The sequence below is a fragment of the Struthio camelus genome, chromosome 2 (genome assembly GCF_040807025.1).
Source record: "Struthio camelus isolate bStrCam1 chromosome 2, bStrCam1.hap1, whole genome shotgun sequence".
Taxonomy (NCBI): Eukaryota; Metazoa; Chordata; class Aves; order Struthioniformes; family Struthionidae; genus Struthio; species Struthio camelus.
The window spans coordinates 134958076-134976679 of record NC_090943.1 but is presented as its reverse complement, the minus strand read 5'-3'; the positions used below and the strand labels follow the sequence as shown (position 1 = coordinate 134976679).

Here is an 18604-nt window from a genome sequence, read left to right as displayed (position 1 = left end):
AGCGGCGCGGGGCGGGGCGGGAGAACCCGCCGCTGTGACTCATTGTCCTCCTGCCCTCGCTCCCCTCCCGCCGCCCGCAGCCAATCCGGCTGAGCCGCTCTTCGCGCACTTACGGGACGCGCCCGGGGCCGCGCCGCCGCCGCGCTCCCCACCCCCACCCCCCACGCGGGACCTCCCCGCGCCGCGCCAGCCCCGGCCCCGGCCGCCGAGGGAGGGAGGGCGGGCGGGCGGGCGGGGGCGGCCCTTCCCATTGGCCGGCCGCCGCGCCCAATCAGCGCGACCGGGAAATCGCCGTCAGGGAAAGGAAAGCCCGGTCACGGTGACGTCGCGAGCGGAGTGGAACGCCGGGGGACGTTGGGGCGGGGCGGGATCCCGGCGAGGGGGAGGGGGCGGGGGCGGGGCGGCCGCGGCCGCCCAGCGGGAGCGCCTGTCGCCGCGGGAAGCGCGGGGCGGGGGGTTCCCCGGGCGGGCAGGACCCAGCGGAGAGGCGGCGCCGCGGGCAGGGGTGCGTGGGGAGCCGGTGCGGTGGGACGGGACGGGGGCTCCTCTCGGAGCCCGGCGGCCGCCGGCGAAGCGGTGCTTCGCTGCCGGCGGCCCTTGGCGGCTCGGCGCGGGGGGGCGGCCCGGGGCCCGGCCTCCCCCGCGACTCGGCGCTGCCGTCGCCACGGCAACGGCCGGCCGGCGGGGGAGGGGCGAAGGTAGCGGGTCCGGCCGGCGGCGCGGCGGAGGCGGGAGCCGCCCGCCGGGACTGCCGCGGCGCTGGCGGGGTCGGTGAGGCGACACTCGTGGCGGCGGAGCTGTTTCCAGTGGCCCGCAGCCTGATGGCACGAAGGCAGCCGATAGCCCTCCGCCCCCGGCGACCGTTACGGGGGCTCCCCCCCCCCCAGCCCCCGGCGACCGTTACTGGGGCTGCCCCCCCCAGCCCCCCGCCACCGTTACGGGGGCTTCGCGGGGCGCGGCGCGGGGGCCTGGGCAAACAGGTTTAACGTTTCTGGACGCGTGCTGTGAGGGAGCGCAAACCAGCCCCGGCGGGGCAGGCTGTTTGTTCCGTTAAGTGTACCAAGACCCTCTCCAAGAGTCGGCGTCTTTAAAAAGGTAGATTTCTCCTTAGAGCAAGAGAATTGACAAGCTTCAAGAATTCTCCCCAAATTGAGGGGGAAAGGCACGAAGTCGGGTCAAAAAACAGGTGCTCGCCCCCTTGCCGCACTCTGCGTCTGGGATCTGGTTCCCGTGGATTATAATAACCATGGTCCCCCTTGGCGTCATTAAGCCTGCGGCTTTTTCCGTGGCTTTGAGGGAACGTTTTAGCACCTTCCTTAACGTTATATTAACCCCACTGGTCAAGAAGTGCTTTTTGTGCGCAACCCGGCTAGCGGTGAAGGCGCTCCTGTGGCCGCGCGAACATGACGCTGTACTATTGTGCGAGTGCACAAGGAGAAGCGCTGGGAGCAGTGTGCGAGGCATGACTTGAGCAGTAAGATGATTCCCTGCAGTCTGGGGCTGGATTTTGCACGGTCGCTGCAAGGCCAGCCCAGCCTGCCCCCTCCCCACACACATTCGCCTTGCGCTGCTCCCAGTGCCCCCCCCTTAGCCCTGGCCTGCGCCATGTGGCACCTGGCTCCCCAAGTGGCCGTTTCCTTCAGAGGTACGATGTACCTAACCCGCTTGGGAAAAAAATAAGAAATGTAGGGGCTTTTGAGCTTTTTTGTGTATAAATATAAACTTTTAACAGGAAGTAAACATTTTTAGTATCAATTATTTTACATGTGAAAGCACGAGAAATCTTCCTGGTTTGCATGTCCCCTCACATGATTTCTGTGCTGACACTCGCTTTAATTTTAGTATAATCCAGACTGGTCTCATCTAGAGGAAAAAATAACGTGGAGAAAATGGACATTCACCTTAAAGTCAACTTTTCATTCAAGCCTTTTGTGGTGGATTCTGTACTAAATATGGCACTTAGATGTTGAAGTTTCTTCTTACAAAAATAATATTTTCCATTTTCTCTGACTCTTAAAGAGGTGCTCAGAAGTTGAAACCAGGCATAGTGCGTGTTTGCCTGGACATCATCTTCAGTTTTAATTTTCCTTTTGGATCGGTAGAGTATACCACAGGCATGCCTGGACATTTGGCTGTTCTGAGCAGTTTGTCATTTAGCGGGCAGATAACTGAACAGAAAACTCAAACTGAAACCATATAAACTCTTACAGATGAACTCCCTTCTCCTTTTCTATCCACTCAATACCCCTCTCTTAGGTGGTTTAAATATATAGAGAAATGTATTGTATGTAGTGCATGCTTTTAGGTGCACACTAATAGTTTGTATACATTGAAATAGTATTTAATACACAGACAAGCAGCATCTGAAAAGCACATAAGCTTAATTGATTCCAGACACAACTGGCCTGGATTTTGTTTCCTCTTATTCCAACTTTCTGACCTTGTAAAAATTATCTTGATTGTGTTATACTAAAACAAGGCCACGATCTTGCAAAACTACCATGTGTGTTACTGCTGAGCAATATTGAGTAAAGCGCTGTGCATGGAGCAAACGTTGACAACATTAGGCCCCAAGTTCATTTATTTGTTTTCCTTTGCTTATATCTAATCATGGTGAAGCAATAGTCTCACTTCTGCTAAAAGCTGAATCTGAGTTTTCATGTTAAAAGAGATGAAAAACATGCAGTAAAACTTCTGATTTGGGGTGAAGGATAATTTTTTAATTCTTACAGTAGTTTAAGCTGCTGGAATTTTATGGGGCTTTTGGACTTGGGGAGGGAACAATGAGGATTTTAGAAATATGTATTGGGTGTAATTTTTTCAGTACACTTTTTTTTTTTATTTTTGTCATGTAGTGGAGATCAATGTTTTTCAAAAGATTGTTTCTAGGAATGAAAGTTTAAGGTCTTCCTGGCTTTGTTGCTAACTCTTATGATGCTGTTATGCCTGGGTATAAATGTGAGTGCCTGGGTATAAATATGAAAAAGGACTAAGAACAGTATAAAGAGTTAGACATGCAGCCATCTCTGGCACTAGAGAACTTGCTGATATATAAGTATGTTTTTTGCCTGACAAAAATCCAAAGCCCAGATATACAGATCTTTTTACTGTGGTAACTGCTGCTGCTTCTTTCATTTGGGAATCTTCAGCTTTCTAGCCTTAAATCTCTGTGAAGGGTTGTGACAGAAAAACGTCTTTCCAGCTTGTTGAATTGAACATATGATCCCTCTCTTTGCTTCTCTGAAGGCTTACTTTTTTTTTTTTTTTTTCCCTCCCCAGGATTGAGACTAAACTATGTATTTGTGTCTCTGTCAGAAGGGCTCCCATGGGGCAATGCTTGTAAGTCCTGGGATTGCCTGTTTGGTAGCAAGGAGGCTTATAAAAAGCAACTCCAAGTGGAAGTGGGCCTTTTCCTGCTCCTCCCTCCATACTGTTGCAATTCCTTTTCATCAAGGCCCTGAGAATTGCTTGCCTTTAAGACTAAGCTGCAAATGTAACAAAGTGTTAGTCACTTGACTAGGTAATATCTACCTTTTTTTATGTTGATTCATTAACAAATAAGTGTTTGAGGGAGTATATAGTGCAGCATGTCAAGTTACTGTACCCATACAAGACCAAATGTAACTAAAAAATTAAAGAATACCTTTAAAGAAAACCAGCAACTCATGCAAAATTAAACTTGTTTTCTAGGAAGTCGGCATGAACAAGGATACCATCTTGTTTAAGCTACAGAATGCAAGGCAGAGATGATGTGTGATAGATTATTTATTAAATGAAAAAAAAAAAATTAACTGCATGCGCAGCCTTCGAACTCGAAAGTCATGTTGGTAACTTACCACACCAAAGATGAAACAATGAATATTAGTGCTAACACTGTATCTGTGATCTTTACCTTCCAACCACTGTTTTACATCTAATTTTCTGTTAAGTTACAGAGGAGCTTACAGTGAACCAATGTTATAGTCTGTGCTCTCAGTGTTAAAATACGACATGTTCTAGCTTGCATTTATTCAGAGAGAAAACAATTGGTCCATTGCTTAAAAGTTGTGCCATTCAGGGCAGTGATACTTGGTGTGCAGCCTGCTAAGTGTGACCTGTGGCATTACAAATGCGGTGCACATCCCCTCCCTCCTCTGCAACCACAGGATGAAGACATGATGTTTTATTGCCTTAACTGAAATAAACAATTTCTGTCCATCTGCCGAGGATGTACAAGTAAATATAATGATTGTGCAAGTTGCTTGTAATATACACAGTATAAACAAACTTGCCCATGTGAACAGTGAATTTCTGGCAGGTTTCTAGGGCAGTTCCCTTTATGCTGCAGAGCTGAGGCATTTCTCTTTAAGGGTAAGACAAATTTTAGACACTTATGCAAGACACACACAAAAGAGATGCAGAATGGAGGGATGCAAAATGAGATGTTTGGCAGTGCTTTTTACGCTGATCTGTGACTCTAGATTAATTTATTCATAATTGACACTTGTTGATGTTGAACACCCCTGCTTCCAAATAAGGTCAGTATGAATGGCAAGTGCTCAGCATGCCATGGGATCAGACCTAATATTTCTTTTGTAAAATGGGTATATGGTGTGGGGTGTCTTTATCTGTAAATTGGTATTATCAGAGTATATTTTCTTAAATTCAGTTTTAAATTCTGTGTTTGTAAAATGCAACGATCAGTACATTGTTTTGAATACTTTGACGATCAGACTCTGCCCTGTCAGGTAGTTGGTTCTTTTCTTGCCTTGAAGTGCTGTGCAAGGGATATGCATTTGACTGGTCTGTGAGAAGCAGTGAAGATCACACAAGTAACTAAGTCCTTACATACTTACTTAATGTATCTCAGACTTTTGAAATATCCCAGTACCCACAGTAATTAATACAGGCTATTGTGTGAGTGTGTTATCTGTTTCCTCCATAGAGTGCTATTTCCATAGAGTATCGATTCGTATTCAGAGTTTTGGCCCTTCTCTGTAGGCGCTTTGTGCCAATGTAATGAAGACCCAAGTGGACAACTTTGCTACTCTGTCACAGCAGGACTCTAAAATAAGCTTTAAACATAACTATCTGTGAAACAATTTTCTCAGGGATGGGTCTGAACTAATGGAAGCAATAATTTACTTTACTTTGTCTCCTCTATATAGATGTGCAATGGTTGTACGTATGTCCCTGTATGCTTCTCAAACAAAATGTTCCATGCGCGCCTTTCTTGAGAGGGAAGGGACAAGAGAGTGAGGGAAAGAAACAGAAGAGATGTCGCCAATTCCTGTGCTGTAAGGCGCTGAGATACTACTGTGATAATGCAGTGTAAGAAAACACAAAGGATAATATAGATTGGTGTAATGCAGAGCATGTTTATGAAATGTGTCAATTATACCAAGCTGGGAAGATGGTGACCACCATGGATGATGAGTTCAGAAATCAACATGAATGTAATAAATGGAAAAGTGAAATTCAATTAAAACAATCACCAATTTCTGCACATAGGAAGAAGAAAGCAAATACAAATGGGGAATAACAAGCTAGGTGGTTATATGGGGTGCATAGAGAATTGCTAACAAAATGGCAATGGACAATACAATGCTCTTGCAAAATGCAATGCTGTCTTAGGATTTATCAATAGGTGGCATATGTAAGTCATAGACTAAGGTGAAAAGATGACTCCACTAAGTGCTGGTAAGGCCTCAGCTGTAGCGTTGTGTTTGGTTTTGTGTTCTGTGCTGGAGGTGGGGGCGGGGAGGGGAAGAAGGCAGAGCAACAAAGATAAGAGACATAGAATATAAAAGGAAATGATGAACAAAATAAATATGTTGAGCCTGGAAAAGAAGTTTTGGAGAGGATTTGATAAATGTTCCCGTGTGCACAAGGCTACAAGAGGTTTGATCAACTGTTCTTGAATACTGGGGGGACGATGACATAAATCCGCTCTGTACAGAGGAAAGAAATTTTAGGTTGACTATTAGGAGGGTTGGGGGGGGTGATTTAAGCTGGCTCTTGGAGCGGGGAGGGGGAAGATACAACAGCAACTTTCTAATCCTTGTTATGGTGAAATAGAAGAACAAGCTACTCGGGAAGTCAGGGTATCTGCTCCATTGAAGGTTTCTAAGAACAGGTTACAAACATCTGTTGGGGATTGTCTGGGACTACTTTATCCTATCTTTGTGTGGCCGGCTGGGACCAGATGGTCTCTTCAGATCCCTCCCAGTCCTGTGTCTCTAGAAGTTTACCAAGGAGGGAGGAGAGCAGACCTGAGTTTGAGAAAACTATCATCTTATTAGTTAATTCTCTTTCAGAGTAGAGAAAGAATCAGAGGGAAATCTTAGGTATATGAATGAGTATACTTTTTTGCTGACTGGCAGTTTTATGAAGTCTTTACAAAAATACGTGGAAGAATTATAAATCTTAACACATTCGAGGTATTCCTTACTGCCTTTTTAGTGTAACAGTTTTAAGACACAATTTTAAATGCCTATTTTTCTCAATTAACATAGGTAACAAAAATAGTTTTAAAACGTTTTTTTTTTTTTTTCAAGGATACTATTAATGTGTGTTTGGCTGTATGTTTTCGATTTGCCTCCTGCCCCCTCATTTTAAAATAAGTAACAACTACATGTTTAAGTATTTCTGAATGTATTTTAGATGCTTCTTGAGTGTTTTAAAGCAGAAAATAATAGTGACAAATCACTTTTGCTCTCTAATCAGTAGAAGGAACGAGTTGTTCAGGACTTTGGAAAATCTGTCTTGAAGGAAAGCTGAATGAAACTGTGCATGTTAAACTCTCACTTCCTTGGCAGGTGAACTCTGTGACTTAAGCGGTGTTTCCCACACTCATGAGCACCTTCCCTGTTGCTCCCTCCTCCCCCAGGCTGAGATAGGAAGTTGCAATAAAATATAGTTGCTGTGGAAAGTCCTGCTCACGGAGCGGAGACATGATCTCTTGGCTAGTCATATCCAATTTTATAGGCGGCTCTGAGTCAGGGTGGAGCCCTTGAACTGAACTTTGTATTTAAGAAGGAAGTGATGTCTGTGGCAGCTTGGGTTGCTAAGCAGATGAGTTGCTGTATTTTTATGTCAGCTGATGCTTTTGTCGGGTGTGTGACTTCATTCTTAGATATGATGTGTTCCATTTATTAAGGACAAAGGTCAGAAATTGTCAGTGTTGCGATAACTGTGCCTCTCCATAGAAGAAGAGGCATGTTCTACTGAGTAGAGATGGAAATGGGAGTCTTTAATTGCTGCTTCTGCAGGAGCAAAATAAAACCGACTGTGAAAGAGTTGGTTCATGTCACAATCCAAGAGCAGACGTCCTCACGAGCAGGGTTGTTGTGGAGTAGGTCGGTTTCCTAGTATTGTTCCATTTTTTATAAGAACCTGCTGTCATTCCTGATTAAAGAGGTGGCCTGTCTTAACCTTGTCTTGTCTCCAATAGTAATCAGACCTGGAGAACGGAGGTGAGCAATCAGGCACTACCTTGTTTAATACAGGATTAAAAAAAAATCAAAGATTAAAAAACCAAAGCAATCTCACTTCTTATTTTGGAAAATTTAGTGGTGAATCTGTTTAAGAGAAGAGCAAATTGTTTATCACCTCTGTACTGCTGACACTTCAGTTGGTGTTGCTTTCCAGTCATCCAGATTATGATTAGTAAATGGTCTGCTTGGGGATTACTTCTAAGAAATTTGATGGAGAGTGCAGGCAGGCTGCCTTTGTATCTATGCAACCCACGGTGATGAACCTTAGCATGCCACATCAGAGGGCACTTCTACAGATTCCTCCTTTAAAATCTTTGGTTGGATGCTCTAGTTAACCTTGAGAGAGAGGTATATTTTGCTATCCTTCTGAGAACTAGTGTTACTGTTTCAGAAGACTTGCACAAAATAGAACAAATCTTTCGAGTAGTATTACACTTTTCTGTGTTCTTAAATTCCCTAGTGTGAGGCAACCAGGAACCCTTAAGCCCCTCAAAGAGCTTTGACCATATAAGGCCTGGCAGGTGAGTGGCATTTGGACAGAGAGTGCCAGAGCCTGCTACCCCTCTGTTCTTCTGGTTCAGTTCCTCGTTTAAGGAGTTCCCTGCCAGAGATGTGGCTGTTTGGGCCAGTTCCAGCTTTTGTCACTCCTGCTGGCTTCGGTTTCAAAAAAAAAAAAAAAAAAAAAAAGTCTACCCTGACTTGCCCTCTGTTCCCTTAGCTTGCTGGTGCCACAGGGTGGCTCCTTGTAGCACATGTATTTCTAATGCTTTTAACTTTTCAGCTGAAGTTGTTAATATTGTTAGCTCTAGGACTTGAAGTCTATTGCTTCCTGATACTAACCACTGTCCATGAGCTTTCAGTATTTCAGCATGCTGTAAGTTGGTGAACACTTTCTTCCAGAAAAGGGAATATTGTTTGTCTTTAGCATGTGGCACGTCGTCATCATCTGTGTCTTTTGGCTCTTTTTACTTTCTCAGTCTTGTATGCTTCCATTGCTACCTTATTTTTGAGAAACCCTGAGTAAAACTTTCACTTGTGGAAGAAAAAGAAACCATTGTCTTCAATTTTTGCCCCTTCTGCATTTGGCTGAAGTAATGTTCAGAGATGGAAAAAGCATGTGAGTGTGTTTTTGGGCCACGCAATTTAGGAGCCACTTCCCACCAATCATGGGACAAAATTAATGCCTTGGATTATTTGAGGCTGTGGAATGACATCCCAAATACAAAGCACTGCAAAGCGGAAGTCGGCTGAATCAGGAGCCAAAGATTCAGTTTCATATCTCTCCTTGCACACATAGAAAGGTAAAAGAGAGGCTGTGAGATGAGTTGTCCCTGAGATTTGGGGTATATCCATATGGAATTTCCTGGGGAACTCCCTGTTTCTTCACTAAAGAGAAGAAGCTGCCAGGGGGCTATGGATCTGGCACAGCTACTTTCTGTTCGGACCATTGCATTACTTAGTATGTGAGAAAGCAGAAGTACTTACAGAGCCTTTTTTAAGCAGCGTTACTCTGGGCTCATCACGCACAGTCCTTAGCGTTAGCAACTCTCAAACAAGCAAAATGCCTGGACTGTGTTGTCAGGAATGAGATGTACGCTACTGGGGCCTTGTGGCCTTAAGGTCTAACTGTGCCTAGTGTGTTTGGGGGCTCTATTCATCAATGTTGTAAGATGTCATTCTGCCCTCTTCTGAAGCGACAGTGTCTAGACCTTGATATCATATTTCACTATACCTGCCTTTTAAAGCTGGTTCTTCAAAGACTGATGAATAAATAACCTTCCTTTATATTTTCATGTGATAGTAAATTATTTGCATCTGGTAATACTGATGCTTTAAATGCTAGTCGCTAATCTCTGTGCCTTATTTCTTATGAAGTACATTAACTTATCTCTGAGTAATTATGCCTGTCATACAAAGGGACTTGCTCAGCTTTGTACAAACTATCCCCACCTTGAAAGTTTACCTAGTTAGGTAAAGTGTAGCAATTCACTTGGGTTTTGTTGGTACACATACCCTTGCTCTGCAACTGCTGTTGAAATTCTCTGCCGTTAATGCAAATTCTTTCAAATCTTTCAGCCAAATGGCTCCCTGCATCAGATGGGTTACTTAGTTCCAGCAGCGTACAAAGGGTTGGGTGATTAGAAGTGAATTTTCACCCGTCATCTCTTGGATATTTTAGTAAGCTGTTACCAATAAGGCTAGTCATGAAGACTTCCATGTTGTTGTTTCCTTACTCTCCTCTTGAGCTGCAAAGTGCTTGTTGATAACGTGGGCAGTTACGACTTCTTCTTTGCAACTTTAGCTCAAGCACGAGTTAAGTTTCAAACTTTTTTCCTCTGTAGCAGCTATGCAATAATATATTTCCTTCAGATCTTGTACTACCATAGAGCATGCGTGTGTGTTAACATATGTCACATAAGGACTATGTCCTACCTTTGAGTGTTGAAACGTGTGCAATACTTTTCCTAACTCTCTATTTCCTACTGTGGATGAGGAGTTGGAGAGCTGCCATAATTCTGCTGGTTTTGTGAAAGTGCCATTTACAGATTCTGTTTCTACTAATGTTGGAAAATGTTTGGAGACTCCCGTCAAAGTTTTATTGCTTGAGTAGTAAGCCAGCTGATTTGATAGGCCACAGGCTAAGGAGGTATAATTTATGGGAGCGGAGGATCTGTGCTTTCAGGAAAAAGGCACATACTAAAGACACCAAGTTTTTTTTTTCCCCCCTTGAGATGTAACATTTGACTGAGTCTGTATGCATGTCCCATTGTTGGTGACAGGGTAAAATACTTCAATTTAAAGAACTATTGCATTTCTTAGATTGTCTTGTCCTGTCACAATGATATTCTTTTTTTTTTTTTTTTTTTTAATGCTCGGAAGCTTTGCAATCTCTGATTTGTGCTAAACAAGAAACTGAAACAAGTTTCTAGGGGGAGCAGTGAGGCTGCTGACAGTTGGTCTCAGAATGAGTTTCTGTTGCTCCTAAATCTTGGAGAAGTTAAATCTTTGAAAGCAAGGGGAGTTCCCGATTGACTCATACTATGCTAAGGTGCTTGGGTGGCAGATTAGGAATGCAGTTAAATGGTAGGTGCAGAAAAGCAGCATTTCAGGTAAGTATCTCTTTCTTTCTAGGCTGTTTACTCTCTGGTTTGTCAACACGTTGCAAGAGAAAACTGAAACTGATTTGATTACACCTAGTAAGATGGGAGGATGTGCCTGTGTAGCTTTTTCACAGAGTAGAGAGATATATGTTAAAAATAGAATCATCGTAAACCCAGCAAATGCGGTAGAAGCATACTCAGGGCATGTGCACTGAAAACTGCTTTAGAGGTTTTTAAACAGTGTTTCCACTTGCTATTTTTAACTTTTTGGTAGACCACTATGAAGAACAGGGAATGTATTATTCAGCACCATCATGTGCTATCAGCTTTTCAACACCTTTTTTTCAGCTGAAAGCATAGGACAGTGTCATCTCCTTTGATTGCTGGTCCTGTCTCCAGGCAGGGGACCGCCTGGACCCTGCTGCGTGAGGAGCAGTGATGCCTCTGTGTCCACAAACTGTCCCCTCTCCCATAACGGTGCTTTCCCCATAAGTCCAAGAAGAGAGTGACTCAGGCGGTCCAAGGGGAACTACATAGTGTAGTAGTCTGACTTGCAGACTTTCCCCATAGAAGCCTGAAATACTTTTTGTGCCTGTGCTGGCCCTTAAGGCCGCAGTTGCGACTTGGACTCCTGCATCGGTGGAGCCAATAACCCAAGATGTGAAAGGAGCTGTTGACGTTCACGCTGCGTGGGGCCAGCTCCTTGGCTTAATAATGGACGGGGTGTGTGTGTGTGTATGTTAAGGGGGTATAGCGGAAAAACTGTGAAAGATCCTATAAAGATGTCTTCTCTGCCACTCCAACTCTTTCCCGCAAAAGAAGGTGTTTGTGGGTGTAGGAAACAGTCCCCGAAGAGGAGCTGTGGGAGCAGGGCGAGGGGGAGGGCACACCTACTCAGGCAGCAGCACATGACTTTTTTTTTTTTTTTACCCTCTCCAACCTGCCACAAACAACAATGGTAAAAAGTTATCTAGTCAGACAAATGGCTTAAAATTCCTGTAAGGCTGAGTATCTTTACACTAGTGTTACATTGTAATCTCTTTATACTTTTAAGATGCTTATTTAGTTTCCAGCGCGATTCAGGAAAGACTGTTAAGCAGGCTACTGGCAATCGTTTTTTGGTGGGATTTGTAGAATTTACTTAGGGAATGAGTTTGTTTCAGTTTGTATCACAAATTGAATTTATAACTGACAAATATGAAATTGGCCTCCACAATCTTTTCCGTATCATCAAACTAATGCAAACATGTATTTAAAAAAAAAAAAGTCTGCTCGGAATAAAGGACACTTTTGGAAGACAGACCGTTTAACGGCTGCTTTATTTTGAAAACTTGATCCGCTCGGGACAAAGTTCACCCTAAATCGAGGACTCGCGTGACCCCGCCGCAGCCCTGCCCTCGCGCCGGGCGGGCCGGGGGCGGCGTGGGCTCCCCCCCCCCACCCCCCACCCCGGGCGGCTCCGGCGCTTTTACCTCGCGGTCGGGAAGTTTGACGCGCGGGAGCCAGCCCCCTGCCCCCGCCCCAGCCGCGGCCGCAGCGAGAGTTTCCCGGGACGGGACGCGACGCGACGCGACGCGACGGGACGCGCCCGCGGCACCGGCTCGCCCTGTGTGGCCGGCCCGGAGCTGACCCCGCGGGTTCCGGGGCGGCCGCGCCGCCCTGCAGGCGCTGCGCTGCCCCCTCCGCCGGGCACCGGCAGGCGGGGCGGGGCGGGGCGCCCGGGGCATTCGCACGGGCAGGAGCCGCTCGGCGTCCGCGCAGCGCCCGCGTGCCCGGGGCTGCGGCTCGGCCCCCGCGCCGGGGCAGCGCGTCCGCCGTCCCTCGCCCGGCGGCGGCGGCGGCGGCGGCGGCGGCGCGGCGGGAGCCCCGGCGGGGCGCTGGTGGGTCGGGGCCGAGGGGAAGGTTAGTGACCCCTGGCCCCTCCCCCACCCCCGCGCGGGGCCGGGCGGTTTTTTCTCGTTGCATAAATTATGCCGGGCGGTGCGGTGACGCGCGCGGCGGGGGCGGGGCGTGCGGCCGCGCTCGCCCCCGGGGAGGGGGCGGTGTCGGGGGCGCGCCGTGTGGCTGCGGGAGGAGGGAGGGGGCGGTAGCAGCGGCAGCCGCCTGGCTGGCTGGTGTCTCGCTCGGCTCGGCTCCTGCGGACGCGCTCGGGAACTATCGGATTAAACTTGAATCGAGTGAAATTACACAAAGGAGCGAAGCGGAGCCGGGACCCGGCGGAGACCCCGAAACTACCCGAGACCCGCGCTGACCCTTCCTCTCCCTCCCCTCCCTTTCACCCCTCCTTCGCCCGCCCTGGTCAGGGATCTCCCCCCCTCCTCCCCTCTTAGCCCAGCCCCGGTGCGAGTGAGCAACTCCGTGTGTGTGTGCGTGTGAGGCAGAGACCCGCACCCCCGCCTCGCCCCCCCGCAGGCAGCGGCACCAACTCCGGAGCGTGTCCCCTCCTCCTCCCCGGCCCCTCGGCGAAGGGCGGCGAGGGAGCGAGAGGGGGACACCGGCCCCCAACGGTCCCCAACGGCCCCCGCACCGGCCCGGTGAGTGACCCCGCACCTCGCTCGGCGCGGAGGGAGGGCGGCGGGGGGGGGGGGGAAGGCGCCGGCCGCGGAGCCGCCGGCCTGGGCACCCGGCCGCAGGTCGCCGGCGGAGCGGCGGGGGTCCTGCTGCCCCCCCGGCCGTGTAGGGGGCGGGGGGCGCTGCGCCCCGCCGCGGCTCCGGGCCGGGCCAGGCCAGGCGGCGGGGGGGGGGGGGGAGCCCAGCGGGGCACTTCCCCGGTGTAAATGGCTTTTTGTTGTGCTCCGGCCGGCCGGCCGCCTCGCCTCGGGGGAGGGGAGGGGAAGGGAAGGGAGAGGAGGGGGCCCGGGGAGCCGGAGCGGCGGCGCCCCCTTTCCCCCCCCCCCTTTCCCCGCACCTCGGCTCCGCGCCGCAAGTTTGGGAGGCGGCGAAAAATCCGGGAAAAGTTGGGCGAAACTGCGCGGCGGCGGCGGCGGGGGCCTGCGGGGAGCGGCGGGCGGGATGGCCGCGGGAGCGCTTCCCCCGCTGACCACGCTGACGGCTCCCGGCCGCGGCAGCACAACAAGCGCTAACAAAGTGAGGGCGCTTCCCCGCCGCGCACGCCGCGGCCCGGCCCGGCCCCGCCCGCTGCCGCCGCCGCGCTCCGCGCCGGCACATGGGGCCGCGGAGCTGGCCGCCGCCGGGCCGCGCCGGCCGGGCCGAGCCGCTCCGCGCCGCGCCGCGCCGGGGCACCCCCCGCCAAGGCCAGGTGGTGGGTGGCGGCGGCGGGAGGCAGGAAGGGCGGGCGGGAGGGCGGGCGGAGGGAGCACGCGGTGCCGCTCGGCTGCCGGTGCGGCGGGGGCGATTGTCCTGCCCGAGCCGAGGCGGGGAGCGGCGGCGGGGGGGCTCCCGGCTGCCTCCCAACAGCCGGAGAAGAAAGAGGAGCGGGCGGGGGGGGAGGGAGGGAGGAGAAGACACTACCTAAGCGAGCCGGAGCGGTGCTGGCGGCGGCCGCATAATAGCGACTTAACCCGGCGAGGCAGCCGCGCTCCGCCGTGCCCCGCCGCCGCCGGGTCGGGGCCGCGGCCGGGGCGCCGGGCGGGTCACGCACGCGGGGTCGGGGCCGGGGCGCCCCCTCCCCGATCCCGGCCGTTTTGAGGGTGAGCGGAAAAGGTGGTTTGAGGCCAAGCGGTCAGGGAGCGAGGCCGGGGGGCGGCGGCGGTGGCGTGGGGGGGGGGGGTTGTTTGTGTGCGATTCACGGGGGAAACGGGGCTGGCGTGCGGCGGGCTCGGCCGGGCCGGGGCGGCGGCGGCGCTGCGTGCGGGGCCGCTGGAAGTGGGAAGCGGACAGCGTGTGCGTGTGTGTGTGTGTGTGTGTGTGTGCGGTGGCGGGGGGAGGGGGCAGGGTTGTTAGCGAGTCTCTGGGAGAAGGAGCTGCAGGCAATGAGCAGCCATCATTACATTGCATTCATTTATCCTGATAGCATTACATAAGGGGACACACTCCCGCACTGTGGGGTACCCCTCCGACCGAGGCGCTGTCCGCCTTTTCTCTTTCTTTTTCTCTTTTCTTTTTTTTTTTTTTTTTTGGAGGGGGGGGGGCGGGGGCACGGCGCTTGGGGAAGGGGTAGTTTTAGGGCACGAACTGGAAACCGAACCGGTTTCCTTAGATCACTTTTACACACTGCTCACGCTTGGGTTTAAACTAGTTTTTTTTTAAACAGACAATGGACAAAAGAAAAGTAGCAATGCCCGGGGAGTTCCCTTTGAATTACTGAGGGATTGCTAGATGCACCACACAACTCTCCCCGTACTTACCCACTTTCTGCCTTTGTTTTCGTTTGGGAAGGTACTGAATGTGCCTTCCAAGCCTATAAAAAGGGCGATTTTTCATTTGCGAGAAGCTTTTCGAGTCACTTAGTCTTTCGTGGATTTTTGGCTTGGGAAATATCAGAATAAGCTCAATGCAATAAGTTTGTTTCTGTGTAGATGTGCGTCTTGATTTTACTTTCATCAAAGCTGCTTTCGAGCTGTGTTTATACTAGAAGATGGCTTTCGGGAGAATGTGTTTGTCTATTTTTTTTTTTCCTTTCCTTTCCTTTCCTCGTAGTGTATGGAACTAGCAGAGAGATACAAACAAGCAAGTTGAACAAAAAATGTTTCTGTTCGTTTCCTCACAGATCATCCATTCTAACGACGGCAAAAAAATCCTAATGACTATGACCTTAGCAGCATGGGTAGCTGATTTATCCCAATTATAAATCCTGTTAGTTTGCGGTAATGTGTGAGTATCAATATATAATTCATATTAAAAAGCATGATTGGTAATTTTTTTTTATAAAAGTTGAAATCCGTCATTTTCCAATGAGAATGCTGCATCTGTCGCTTGGAGTGTTTTTGTCTCGTTGTTGCACAACAGAGGCTCTCTAGTCTTTAACCTAAAATGGCAGCTTTAATTTGACTGGGGCCCATTCATTGACAATGATAATAAAAAGGCTGAAAGCTAAATGTAGCTGGATGCTTGGGGCACGTTTGCAGAACTCTCCTTTGCATTGCTAGGCACTGCTAAGAGAGGAACTTCCAAGCTCTCTAGTTTCTGTCCTGAAAGTTTCCAACTCATTTTTTTTCATTTAAAAAAAAATCACATTGCCCTACATAAAACACACTCTAGACAGCAGGGTTTCTGACAAACTTAACAGTGAGGAGGTAGTTTGAGAGGGCTGCCTCTAAAGGGTTTGCATTTTTAACAATAGTGGGAAAATTCTAGTAATGCCTTTTAAAATAAGATGCGCTACTGGGGAAAACAACTGTTTGTTTCTGAGGTTTGTAACAGGTGATTAGAACAATTGCATTCTTAACATTTTCTATCGCTAGCTACTAAAAGTGGGAATGTTACTTGTTTTCTCTTATTTGTTATTACAAATGTGCTCATCGTTTCACAGAGATCCTTTTAATAGCATGTTGCTTAACTTCTGTAAGATAAAACCACAACTGCTTGGAAAAAGTAATTTTTTTTTTTTTTGTATGAGACATCCTTTGACGTTTGAAACAACAGTTTTACAAAACAAAATTTCCCTTACTATGGCACTGGAAAATGCCACAGACTCGCACAAGGTCTGTCCTGCTTCTCTATTAACTTGAACTGATTAGTTTCAATCTCTTTAAGCTTTTTTCTAAGACATATATAAAATCATTTTGAAATCTCTGGAGCAGACTCTAAGAGTGACAAATGCTTGTGGTTGCAAGTTTAACTGCATTAGTGATTCTCTAATACTAATCAGATAATCATATCTGACTAAATATCTCACAAAATATTTAACAATATAATGATGTTTCTGTACTTGTAAATCTCAGTTAGCTTATTTAAAAATGAAAAAAACTTGCTCAGATTTGAAATCCAAAATAATTGCATTTCTTCTTCAGCAATTAAGCCGAGTTTTGAGCAAACCATTTAGGAAAATATTATTTTTATCAGGGCATGGTAATGTAAAAATATTAGTCAAAATGAGAAATAATGGAATACTGTGTATTGAAATCGGAAGTCTGTACAAAGCTAGAAGATTGGAGTTGTCACCATTTTCCTTTAAATTTGGTTAATGTGGAGATGTGAAGGGTTAGTTCAAAGGAGCACTGTGAGGACTTTTCATTGTATGTAAAGGGGCCAGTTAACAATACTGTAGCATTTTCAGGAGAGTTATTTGTTGTTTTTTATTCAAAAGTTTTTGAGTAAGGTCCACAATATTTCTCTGTTTTAACGTTCAAATAGCAGTAGGATTTTAAAACATTGTGAAACAAACTATTTGCAAGCAGATACGAAACAGACTGATAACTAAGTTGAAGAAGCTTCGCTTAGGTATTTTGAGGCATATATCTGCTGCTAGGTGTGGAGGTAGCATAGGTCACGTTTTGATTTCACTGGGCATGTTGTGCCCTTCTGCAGAGTGAGGTTCTAACCAAGATCTGTAGCCTGTGTAAAGCGTGTTGCTGCAAACTTTAGCTGTTCAAGCAGGAAGTGGCCTAGGCCCTTAACTTAAGAAGAATTTTCTATATAAGAATACAACATGGGTTTAAAACAACCAGAAAACCCCCCCCAAACATGATTTTCTATAAAGGTGAAAGGTGTGAGTAATAGGAATTTTGTGGGTTTTCAGAGAGCTTCTTAAATCCTGTGTTGAGACTCTGTATCGTTTGCCGTATCTGTAGCATCCTATGGTGTCTGGGTGTTTGGTTTTTGTTTTGTTTTTGTACTTTTAGAACATGGCATGATGCATACGGGTTGTTTAGATAGGTGGAGGAGGGAAAAAAGTAAAAAGAAAGAGGGTGGAAATAAACATATCCATGACCTTAAGTTCTATCCCTTATCTCTATTCCTTATTTCCAGCTCATTGTGTTTTTGTATTAATTTTCAGATGGAAAGCTTTTAGAATCTACTGGCTGGTATTAGGTTTCGTGAATCTAGCATTATCACCGTTCGAGTACAATTGTCTGGCTAGTCAGGATATGGACAACTGCATGACAAGCTGTGTGTCGTGCCCCGCCCCCAAGTTAAAATCCTGACTTCCAAACCCTTTCCTTGTTGGCCTCTATGAACAAATTGCCAACTGCTTGGACTTACGATCTGCTTAACTGATGCCCGTAGGTAACATGGATGACACTTTTATGTTACTTTTATGTTCCTTGTCTACGTGAAAAAACTCTGCAAGTTTTAGTAAATAATTAAACTCTTTTTTACAAATGGGTCTTTTGTGTGTAAGTGAGGTTTTAAATCTAATTTCTCCAACAGAAAAGTTAATGTATTAAATTCCTGCATCTATTTACCTCCATCGTTACGATGGATGCTAACTTCCATCACTTCTCATCGTTTTTATTTCTGAGAGTAGCTTGTTTACACAAATACAAACTACATTGGAGTTTCCGGAGAAAATATCAAACATTCTGTATATTTTTGGCCACAATGCAAAAATGAATGAAAACTTAACTCCAAACTATGCTTTTAATAGGATTCTGATGTTACAGCCTGATGAAAGAGTTCTCCCTCTTGACTTCTTTTCATCTGTAGAATCTTAACTGTAACTTTTAGCGGCTCTTCTCTCACCAGAGATCAGTGGCTCTGGAAACTTCACGTCGTAGTTACGCATCAGAATTCTTATTTGGAAGACATAATAGAAAAAAATAAAAAAGAGCCTGTGACCTAAAGGACGCATTCCAAGTGCCTGAATATGACAACAAAGCTCTTAAGTATATTCTTAAGCATACAAAAGCTGATTAGCTCTTAGCTTCCAACACTGTGACTTTTCAAAGATGTAAACATGCGCCTAGAAGAAGCCAAGTCAAAACTGATGATCTTCATGCTGTTGGGTTTTCTAATTTCATGAATGCTGCTCAGTAGCTGTTTCTGAGCATCCTGATTATTTTGGTGCCTTTTTGCTAAATGCTTTTCTTCTTTAAAAACTGACGATAATAGTTAATGATCTGTCCTAATTTAAAAGTTAAAATTCAGTAAAAGTATTAATTATCCCATAAGCTACTGTATTAGTAT

The 18604-nt window shown here is 47.3% G+C and overlaps 1 protein-coding gene across 5 annotated transcripts in view; it reads left to right on the top strand.

Moving 5' to 3' along the window:
• The first annotated feature begins 12623 nt into the window (after positions 1-12623).
• Positions 12624-18604, top strand: part of CHD7 (chromodomain helicase DNA binding protein 7) — a 132475-nt gene continuing 126494 nt past the window's right edge. For 4 of the 5 annotated variants that reach the window (XM_068932629.1, XM_068932627.1, XM_068932628.1 and 1 more), the window contains exons 1-2: positions 12624-13110; positions 15246-15349. The gene's annotated coding sequence lies outside the window, so the exon portion shown is untranslated. The remainder of the gene's footprint in view (positions 13111-15245; positions 15350-18604) is intronic. The other variant, XM_068932626.1, reaches the window with a different exon arrangement.